Here is a 12,166-nt window from a genome sequence, read left to right on the forward strand (position 1 = left end):
CTGTTTGTAGAACTTATAGAAAATAAAAATATTTAAACAATTAGTAAAAGGAAGTAGCAGTAAAAAGCGTAATGAGGATGAAGATGTTGAAGTAGAATAATTTATAGATGTGGAACAACAAATAAAAAAAATTTAAAAAGAAAAGCTAGAGTTAATCCCAGCTAAATATGTATTTAAGTTAGGAAAAATTCATAAAAAAATAATATCTATTTAAACACTATGGTGAACAAATGGTTAGTGTAACTCAAGAAGATAAAAAAATAGAGCTAAATCTAATAAATAGAGAAAGTTATAAATATGCTGTAAATGAACACCTTAAAATGACCCACTTAGGATTAGTTGTGATAGGAGTTAAGGCTTTAACTAGAGAAAATTTAGGAGCTAAAGTTTTTGTATGTCTTTATGATGATAGATTCAATGATGTAGGATAAAGTATTTTAGGTAGCTATGAATTAGACATGAATTCAAAAGGAGGAATAGTTTATTTTACACCAGATTTCCTTTTACCAACCTCAACCTTTCATAAAAAGATAAAAATAGGAATAAAAAATAGAGGATATAAAATGAAAAAAGGAGAAAAGAATTTATTAGTTTATACGGGATTTTTAGGGTTAGCAGTTTTAGAAAGCAATATCCATTATAGACTTACAACTAATCAAATAGTTAGGATATTAGGAGCAAAAGGAATAAAGGCACTACCAGCTAAAAAATATAATTCTGAAGATAATACAGCACTAGATTAGAATTTAGGAGATTTCTTAGGACAAAAGAGGTTAGCCCCTCAAGATAATTTATTATACCAAAAAATAGATGAAAGTTATGCAGTAAGATTTACTCAATACACGTATGTAGCACCAGAAAAATCCGAAGATGATGAATTTAGTAATGTAGATAGAGAAGAAAATCAAGATAATCATAGTGACATAAATTAGCTTTATGTAATGGAAGAGGAAAAAATAGTATCACAAAATAAGATATATAATATTAATGAAATAGATTTAGAAAATTTCACCTTAAGTGATATGAATAAAATATTAGATAACAGATACTATGAATATATAGCTAGGGGAGATACCCATGATGAAGCAGTGTCATTTTTAGACCAAGAATTTCATACTGAATGTCACTCCCCAAAATTCGGACAATTAAATATTAAATTAGGACTAAACCCCAATTAATATTCCATCATCCAAATCCTAGGGGTGAAACAAAAAACTAAACTTCAACCAAACCATCCACCATAATTTCATAACTAACCAATACCTCAACATTAAGGTACGATTACAACTTAAATAAAGTACGATTACAAACCATGCCAAATTATTCCAATACAAAAGTCATAAAAAAAATAATAAATACATAAACTAATATCAACCCTAAGCTCAAGAAAATAAAAGAAATCCAAATGACAAGTCCAACAACTAAAGTAATTCCACGTCACCACCGTAGCCCCAATTAATCCTGCAAAGGAAGCTCGGCTGCGCTCAAACAGAACACCCAAGTTGCCAAGAGACAAAACGGGTCAGTATACAGGTATATTGGTATGAGTACAAGATTTAACACCCACGTGTCCACCAGACACAAACAAAAATATATTAAATTCTTATTACAGGATAAGACAAGTAGTTCCAACCGCACCGAGACGAATGGGTAGTTTCCCGAGATACGGTGGCATTTAGTTTTTTGTCCGTACACAACGAAATATAAATTGATTATAAAATAAACAAAATAGAAATAAAAATATGGTGGGTCAGCCCTGCATGAAAAGTTAGTAAGACCCACCATCCTGCAAAAAAAATAAAGTTAGTATAAATTAATCGTAAGTAACTTGCTAAAGAAGTATAAAAATACACCGTTTTATGCTTAAATAATTTGAATTGGCCAAAACTCAAAGAACGAAAGTTGTACAGAATAAAATTTCCTAAAAGACAGCTCGAACGAATTTAATAGAAACTGAACAGGTTGAGAGAAAAACTTGATATAAAAACCTAGACGGATTTCAACCAAAAAATCTGAAACCGAAAACGAACAGAAACTATCCTAATATTATTTTTTTCGGAAAAATTCAAAACACAAAAAGTGTGCAGAATAATATTTTACTTCAGTTTACGTAAAATCAATAAAAATGAGCTCGTTTCATGGGTTAAAACAGCTTCTAAACTTTGCATTGCTAAAATGAATCAAAACTACAATAACTAAGATTATCCGATTATAAGCTCTAATCGATCTTTTTAATAAAAAGTTAAAACACAAAAGTTGTCTAGAATCACGTATACATGCCTCTTCTCAAATTTCATAATCTATCGAGATCGTTTACTATTTTTCAAGATGTACAAATCAATACAATTTACACTATATCAATAAACTCATAATTAAATTCTTTGTACCTTAACTCCACCACTTCGGCCCTCCTCTTCCGGCCTACACATATATCTCATGTGCCTCCCGTATACCTAACACCGCTCCGAAGCCAAACTTGCGCGAGGATATCGTCCCGAGTTTGACTCACACTCTCCGGATGGTTAGCATATACGTACGCGCGTAAATCAAAGCTCTCGTCTACTCATGAGAACGAGGCAACAATATACATATACACAACATCTCACTCATGAGAATAAACATAACAATGCCAAGCTTTAAGCATTCAAATAAATCTCATAATCCTCACATTTTTTTTATACACTCTTTCTCACCAACACTCAAATAAATCCTCACATTTTTTTTATACACTCTTTCTCACCAACACTCAAATAAAACAACAATCCATGGAGTCATAGTAGAGTATAAGGAATTTATCTATAGGTTCTTAATTAATTTTAATTTCATATAACCATGAGTGTGATTACAACCATAAAATAAAAACATATAAAAAACCCTAAACCTAACATACACAACTGATCAAAATAATTAAAATCAATCAATCAATTAAAAACCCTAAACTTTACATACACAACTAATCAAAATAATTAAAATCAATCAATCATCTAAAAACCCTAAACTTTACATACACAACTAATCCAAAATAATTAAAATCAATCAATCATCTAAAAAATCCTAAACTTTACATACACCACTAATCAAAATAATCAAAATCAATCTATCATCTTTAGGTAAATACAAAATCAAACTAATATCAAATAAATAAAAATAAATAAATAAATAAAAACAACAAATTAAACATAAATCAAAAGAAGTGAATTTTATACTCACAATATTTTTTTAAAAATTAAAAAAATATTTAAAAGATTAATAGAGCCACCAAAATAAAACCTGAATCTTTGTTATTCTTTTTCCCCACCTTCTTCCGCTGTCCCTCTTGAATACTCAATTCCACTCTTTGATTTTGACCTCTCTCTCTCTCTCTCTCTCTCTCTCTCCCGTGGCTGCTCTCTTGCAAATTCACTTTTCTTTTATTTGATTCCCTCATCCATATTCTAACCTAATTCACTTTATATAATATTATTTTAAAACCTAATCCTATCCTAACTTAATAAACTATTATAATATATAATACAATATAATTATAATATATATAAATATAAACATAAGATTATATATATATATATATATATATCTGTATATAATGCCTCTTTTTTTATATAACAAATATAAATATTTAAATATTTTAATTAATTATATATAATTAAATAACACTTTAAATTAATTAATTACCGCATTAAATTCATTAAATATCACATTAAATTCTCATGTGACCATACAATTAATAAAACCAAAAATAAAATAAGATAATAATAGTCATAATAATAAATAAATGACTTAAGAAAATTAGAGTCGCTACACTGAATATGTAGATGATATTTTAGAAGACAAAATACATCCTAGCAAAATATTTAAAATGCCAAAACAATCTAACTTAGAAGACACTTTTTACATGAACACTCAAACAACAGAAAGCACAGGAACTAGCAACCCACAACATACGGTAGAAGATCCAGTAGAACCAATGCATTATGTAGTAGGAGGAAGAAGACCATTAACCAATACAGGTCGTAGTAAAGCAGATCCGAATAAAATGTATAGGTTTCATGGAAAGCGTAGACAACCAAACATGAGTATACAATTATAGCCAACAACCAACCAAGGAACTCTTTTAGACTTAGCTAGATTCAACCCACAGATATGGCAAGAGGTGATAGAAAAATGGGAAAAAGATGCGGTAAAGACATGAATGAGTAATCCCTTTGAATCAACTGATATGTGGGAATATATGGAAACACTTTTAGGAGATTCAACTTTTAATATATATTTAACTTTTAAAGGAAAATATGAGGAGACAATTAGACAACTTAAAGGACTAGGAGATAACCCATAGAATTTTACTAGTTTTACAAAAGAAATGCTTATAGGATACGACATTTCTAGAAGAAATGATTATACTCAAAGCATAGCATTGACCGAGTTAGATCAGATAACATTTATAGCGATCCCGGTTTTCCCTTTCTGTTCTGTTGCATTCCGGACTCGGGTCCGTGGAGTTGGTAGTTGTGTCTACCTTGTTGTCGTCCTTTAATTCCATTTGATTGAGTTTTAGGATATGTTGGGCATGTTTCGAGCAGGTGGGTTGAGCCTTGGTCTTATTTCTTGTTGCCAGATTTTTGGTCTTTCCGCTCGAGCGGGTCGTCTAGCGCTCGAGCGAAGATTGCACACTTCTAGTATTTTCGTTGTCTGCAAAACTTCTGCAGGTGTGTTTTCTACGCTCGAGCGGAATTCCTACGCTCGAGCGGGTCACACTCGAGCGGGATTGTTGGCGCTCGAGCGGGTAGTACTTGTTTGGTGTAAGTTCTGGGAGGGGGAAATCTACGCTCGAGCGGACTGGTTTTCGCGCTCGAGCGGATGTACTATATTCTTGTGTCTTGGAGCTCGAGCGGGCCTTCTTGAGCTCGAGCGGACCTAGTTTTTGTTCTTGACGCTCGAGCGTTGTGTTTTCCGTTCGAGCGGGAATGTCGTATATTAGTTGGTTGTAGGGCATTTTTAAATCACTTTCTCTCATTCTCTCTCTTTCTTACTTTTCCGAAAAAGCCATTAGAGAGCACCTCACTCTAAAACTCAAACTTCTCTTTAAGTATTGATCTAGTAGGAGTTGTTTCCTCACCTTTGGCCTTCGTAAAAGTTAGGTTGATCGTCGAGGGCTACATTTTGATCCGGAAAACTTGTGATTTGGAGCAACTTCGTTTTCGTCATCTTCTTCTTTGGGTGTCATCTTTTGAGGTAGGGATTCCTACTCACTCTTATGGTCTTTGACATAGATTTTTGGTTGTTTTGATAAAGTGTTGAAGTTGGGTAATTTTGGGACTTAGGGTTTCAAAATGTTAAAAGAGGATTTTGTTATTTTGATTCTAAAATGTGTATTGTGGGTTTCAAAATAATGATATCGTTGTTGGTTGTTGATATATAGACCATTGGGTCAATATTGGGAAATGGGGTGGAAAACCCTAATTTTGGGAAAATTGTGATTCTATGGAATTGAGTCGGAAATAATGAAATTGGCTCATTATATAGTAGAATAGTGGAGTTGGATTTATTAATCGCTCACTTTTGAAAACATTGATATTTTATCTGTTGGAGCTTTTATTATCTGTTTAAAAATAATTGCTTGGACTACCGGTGGAGGGTAGTTGTGATTGTTGTAGACAATGCATAATGATTAGGCAAACTAAAACTAATTAATTGAATATGTCATAGAGTATGACGGTTGATAGAATACATTAACGTTATGTATTGATTGATTGTGTATATGACCTATGTGTATATACGTTGTGTGTGTGGGAGGAGATAGGGGATGTACTCCACGGTTTAGGGGAAGATAGGGGATGGACCTCTAAACCGGATGTTGTTTGGAAGGAGATAGGGGATGGACTCCACTAATACAGCTCATATGCTTGTCAGTTAACGTGTTGATATAGCTTATATGCTTATCTATGGAAGTGTTGATACAACTCATATGCTTATCTTTGGAAGTGTTGATATAGCTAATATGCATATCTGTTGAAATGTGGATACAGCTTGTATGCTTATCTGTTGAGATGTTGATACAACTAGTATGTTTATCTATTGTAAAATGGGAAACGTTTAATATAAGCCACTGTCTCATATAAGTGGTTGGCCAAGTTCTGAGCCGTTGAGGTAAATTGTGAAATTGATAAGAAATGGAAACTGAAATGAAACATGAACATAGTGGTCATGAAATGAAAATGGGTTATGAATTGATTTTTGGAAATTGAACATTTATCCATTGCTAATGTCTTAGTTATTGCTCATACTGTGTTTAGCATATCTCTACTGGGCGTTGGCTCAACCTTTATGGGACATTATTTTCAGGTACAGGTGGTATGCCACCTCCAAGGACATGATGAGAGTTGAAGACTCTTTTTGTTTATTTTGTTTGTATTACATGTATATCAAGCCAAGGGCTTATTTTGTATAGAGTTAGCACTCTTCTTTTGTGTAACCAGGTGTTGACTTGGAAAGCTGTAAGCCCATAGAGCATTTGCTTTTGTTGTTAACATGTAATACAGTTGTAAGAATTACTCTGATGAATAGAAATGGTTGGTTTCTTTTATATCAATGCATGTCTAAAGTGATGGGTTTTATGTATTTTTTTTTAGGGCGTTACAACATTAGGAAGTTGGAAATATATTGTACCCTTTAGCAAAGAATATTTAGCCATAGCAGCCAGAACTGGAAAAATTTTTGATGAAGAAATAGGAAATAAATATTTTAGAAAATTACCCGGTGAACTAGGAAAAGAGATAAAAAATAAATGGTCAATTTATTATGCAAACTTACCAGCAAGAATAGTATCAGGAGAAGTAAACATAAGAGGAGCTTTAGGAATAAGACCTAAAATAGTTTTTACATTCCATAGGCTTAGAGAAAAATGTATAGAAGTTAAAATACAAAAAGATTTAAAAAAACAAAACTATGGTTTCTGTAGCAGCATAATTGTAACAACCCTCGTTACTATTTCCCGAATAACCACTGATTACCGTTAAACTGAAACTGATTATGACTGATAAGTGAACTGAATAAACTGAGACTAATTGTGATTGATAACTGAAGTGATTGAACTGATTGAAATACTGAACTGACTGACTGAAATCTGAAATTGATTGATTGACTGTATCTGTTTAAATGCACTATCTATCTGTTTGACTGTCCGATTATCTGTTTATGTTTTTATGGTTAAATTGCAAATTGAAGGCCTTATCGGTGGCCGAACCAGGAATTGATTGATGTTTTAGGACCATCATAATTTATGTGATTTATGGTGTAATTACCTGAAAACTGATTAGGTATGATTAAATTAGATTAATTATTGATAAATTGCAAGTTGGTCTTATTCACAATTTTGCCACTTAAGTGGCCTATCATCTAACCATTTGAGCCTTACACACTTGATCACATAGCACACTTTATCAGCCCTTTTTTCCTTGTTCTTGCTGACTTGAGATAGTGAGAGGTAGTGATAGCTTGAGTTCTTCACAATTTGGCTTGAATCTTGAGGAATTGAAAGCTTAAATGCATAATTGAGCCTCTAGACTTGTAATTGAGGAACCTAGGTATGAATTTCATCCTTGTTATTGTGTATTTAGGTCCCTTCTAGCATGGATTATGGTAGTTTGAAGAGCTAAGGCAAGAATTGGTTCATTAATGTTGAATTGGAGCTCATTCCATGCATGCATGTTTGAATTGTTGAATTTTGAGTTGATTCCATGGAGAATTGCCACATGCATGCTCATAGTTATGTTAAGTCCATGTTTTCATCTTGTTTTTGTAAGAGTTAGCTCATCAGAGCATGAAATTGAAGCTTTGAAATGGTTTAAATTCATGCATGTTTGCATGTTTTTCATATTCATGAAAATTGGTTTCAAATTGAGTTGTTTGAAACACCCTTGGGCTTTGATTTTACAAATTGAGCTTTGAATCATGTTAAAGTATGAATTTTGATGTGTTTTCTAGAAAATTGGCCCAAGAGGATCGAAATTTATGGTTTAAAAAAGTTGAATTTGAGCTTGAGGTTTAAATTTGGAATTTTCAGAATTTGGACTTACGTTCGAGCGGGGTGATTGGCGCTCAAGCGTGGAAATCGTGCTCCCAGCATTTTGTTCTGTTTTGAAGTCCGCTCGAGCGGAATAATTGACGCTCAAGCAGGACATTGTGTCTTATGCTCGAGCGGGTGTCAAGCGCCCAATCGAGCGTGTTTTTCACCTATCCAGCACTTTTGACTGTTTTGCAGAACGCTCGAGCGGGTAATTCTACGCTCGAGCGGAAACCCTTGTCTGCATGTCCGCTCGAGCGGAGTAACCTACGCTCGAGCGTGACCCCTGTTTTCTGAAAATTCTGAAAATGCTTTTAAAGTGCATCTTTGCATCCTCATCTCATCCTAGGTATTAGTAGGCCTAGTTTAAGGCATCTTAGTGAGGATATAGATGTAGAACACACCGAGGCAAATTAGGGATTAAGTTATTATCTTTCCCAACTGTGTAACTTAGTGTGTGTTCATCCTGTAAACTGTGTAGGGTTGGCGACTGGGGACGCGCTCTAGCTTACTGTAGCCCGGAACTCTGTGAGTAACAACTGTGTAAAGATATGTTCAAAATGATTATCTTCTGAACAATTGAACTGTACTGCTTTCTGAACTGATACTGTTAATCGAATGAATGTATGTCATATATTCTGAGCTGTATTGTGGCATCCTTAGTAACTACTATTTACTCCTACTGTTACAGAAATCTCTGTCGGTTCCCTTGTTGGAACCACTACTGTTACTGATTGATGGCATCATTTACTGTTCGGTCTTTTAAGACCTACTGTTTACTGTACTGCTATGCTAATGGATGTACCACATATGACTGTATCGACTGAACGACTGAAATACTGATTTAATGAACTGTTTTCATTACTGTAAGGACATTCATTCTTAATCCCTTTACGCATTGTGTTATTCACTGGGCTTTAATTCACTGCTCATATATATATGTAGGTGTACAGGCACCAGACCGCAGCTAGAACCATCGGGGTAAACTCCAGTTTTGTCGAGCCAACCTATGTGCCTCAATGCGAGGTTCCGAGCCTGTCGAGCTACGGCTTAGGGGTGTTTTTAATTTTCCCGTCTGTCTCTGTATCTGATTTGTGCGACTGTATAGACTGTACTGTACTGTTTAATAGGGATTAGGTCCCTGAACTGAACGATTGTATATATGTACATACTGTTTTGTTTGACTGTATATATATTTGAATGAAAAGTCTTTTTGCATACAGACTGCCACAGCTCATTGGACATTGTTTATTTACTGTATTGGCTTCTGCCAGCCCCTGTACTCTATATTACTGTATTACTGTTAAGCAGGCCTTCGGTAATCTCGGATTACTGGCCGGTTACGGTGCTAAACCCTTAGGGGCGGGTTATGGTGCTAAACTATAGCGATCCCGGGTTTACCCTTGTTGTACAGTGATCCGGACATGTGTCCGTGGTTGAGGGTAGTTATTTATTATCTGGTTTGCATCCTTTTTACTTCATAATTGAGTTATAGGATGTGTTGGGCAGGTTTGTTACAGGTTGGTTGAGTTTAGAAACCAAAACTAATTGCCCAGATTTTGGCCTGTACGCTCGAGCGGGGGTTTTGGCACTCGAGCGGAGATTACACCTATTCAGTATTTTTTTTCCTGTGCAGCGTTGTACGCTCGAGCGTGGTATTGGCCGCTCGAGCGGGGTTGTCTGAGTGACGCTCGAGCGTAGAGTTGGAAGCTCGAGCGGAGGCCTGGTTCTGTATAAGTGCTGGGAGAGTGCATCCGGCGCTCAAGCGGAAGTTTGGACACTCGAGCGGGAGTCTGTGAGTGACGCTCGAGCGAGGTGTTTTACGCTCGAGCGGGAGACTGGGTTTAAGTCCCGAAATTTGTGACTTTTCAAATCACTTTTTACTTTCTCTTCTCTCTCTTACTTTTTCAAAATCTCCATTGTTGAGCCTCTCACTCTAGAACTCTACCTTCTCTCTAGGTTTTGATCTAGTAGAAGTGATTTACTCACCTTTGGCCTTTACAAAAAAAGTTGTTGATCGTCGAGGGCTACCTTTTAATCTGAAAATCTCGGGTTTTGGAGCACGTTGGGTTTTGTCGTCTTATCCTTTGGGACTCCGAATTTGAGGTAGGGATATCCTACTCCTCTCTATGGATTTTGTCTTTAAATTTTAGTATTTTGAGATGTTGGGGTTGGTTTGGTAATTTGGTAAAAGTTTGGGGCTTTTGTGTAATTTTACAAAAGTTGGGGTTTTTTTTCATAATAAACCTAGATGCATGTTTAGCATAGAGAAATGGAATAAATGTTGAATCATTGATGAAAATGGGACCTAAGGGTTGAAATGTTAATTATGGGAATTGACCTAATTACATTGTTTAATTAATTGGGATAATTAATTGTAAGGAATGAGGAAATGAAATGTTGATTGAATATCCATTGTGCATTTATTTTCTGTATAGAAATAACTGCTTTGGGCTATCAGTGGAGGATGGTCGTGATTGTTGTAGACAATGCATGATGATTAGGCAAACGAAAACTAATCAATGGAATGTGTCATGGAATTTGACAGTTGATAGAATACATTAATTATATGTATTGAGTAATTGTATATAGAACTAATGTGTTTGTATACGTTATGTGTAGAGGAGGAGATGGGGGATGTACTCCGCGGTTTAGGGGAAGATAGGGGATGCACCTCTAAACCGGATAGTGTTGGGAGAAGATAGGAGATGAACTCCGTAGATACAACTCATATGCTTGTCTAGAGAAGTGAAGATAGAGCTCATATGCTTATCTTTGTGAAGTGTGGATATAGCTTATATGCTTATCTGTGGATATTATTGTTATACATATCTGTTGTAGAATGTGGATATAGCTTATTTGCTTATCTGAGAATGTGGATATTGTTGTTTTACATATCTGTTGAGCATGTGGGTAGTGCTTATATGCCTATCTGTTGAAAAAGGGGAAATGATAAGTAATTTGGACTTGTAAGTCGATTGACATAAATATGTGATTTATGTGATTGTATCAGTGTTGGCCATCTATCAATTGCTAATCTTTTAGTCATTGTTCATGGTTGGTTTAGTATATTTCTACTGGGCTGTGGCTCACCCTATATGGGAATATCATTTTCAGGTGCAGGAAGCATGCCACTTCCAAGGACATAGCTTGGGAGGCTAGAGGCGGACATAATGTTGTCGTTTTACTTTTGATGTATTACATGTAAATACAAGCCAAGGGCTTAATGTGTATGAGTTAGTACTCTTTTTTTTGTAACCAAGTGTTAACTTGGAAAGCTGTAAGCCTGTAGGGCATTTGCTTTTGTTGTTAACATGTAATACTTTTTGTAATGAAGTTCTGAGAAATGAAGGAATGTGGAACTTTTGAATATCAATGCATGTCTTATTTGTTGGGTTTAATGTTATTATTTTGAGAGTGTTACAACTTGGTATCAGAGCGTACCGGGTTCGAATACTTTGGGTACGTGGGAAGTGATTAGTATCACAATGGGTTTGTCTCGCTTGATAGAGACTTAGATGTAGTATCATATGCTATGTGTTTACTTGATAACATGCTTATGTGACTATGTGGGTATGGGATTTGATTTCTAGGATGTTGATTGGATCCTTGGGTTCCTGGGAGTCTTGTTGGAAAAGCACTTGATCAATGCTGTTTCTAACCGGAACTCTAGTAACGCCTCGGGACTATCATTATCCGGAAATGAAATTCGTAAGTGCTTATGTGTTTATGTGCTTACGTGGAGTGAATTATAGTTGTCCATGCATTAGGGCGTGAGTGTTTAGTTTCGGCACATTTGTGAATGTGCTAACGTTCTGTGTTACCTTTATTAGGATGTCAGGACGAGGAAGAGGTGCTAGGCGTGGTAGACCTGCGAGGCAGGAAGTACCGTTACAGGGTGAGATTCCGGCAGTACAGGAAGGAGTTGGTCAGGCCAATGTGGCCGAGCCAGTGGGTCAGCAGGCTATGGGTGCTTTGGCCAGAGAGATAGCAGGAGCTTTGGGTATTCTTAGAGCTGGGAGTCAGGCAGCTGAGGCAGGGCCTTCTTTCTTGAAGAGGGAGTTTTTCCGGTCTAATCCGAATGAGTTTGTCGGGGATCCGAAGGAG

Source organism: Camellia sinensis, chromosome 3 (assembly GCF_055761805.1).
Source record: "Camellia sinensis isolate YWXY chromosome 3, ASM5576180v1, whole genome shotgun sequence".
In the NCBI taxonomy this organism is placed as follows: Eukaryota; Viridiplantae; Streptophyta; class Magnoliopsida; order Ericales; family Theaceae; genus Camellia; species Camellia sinensis.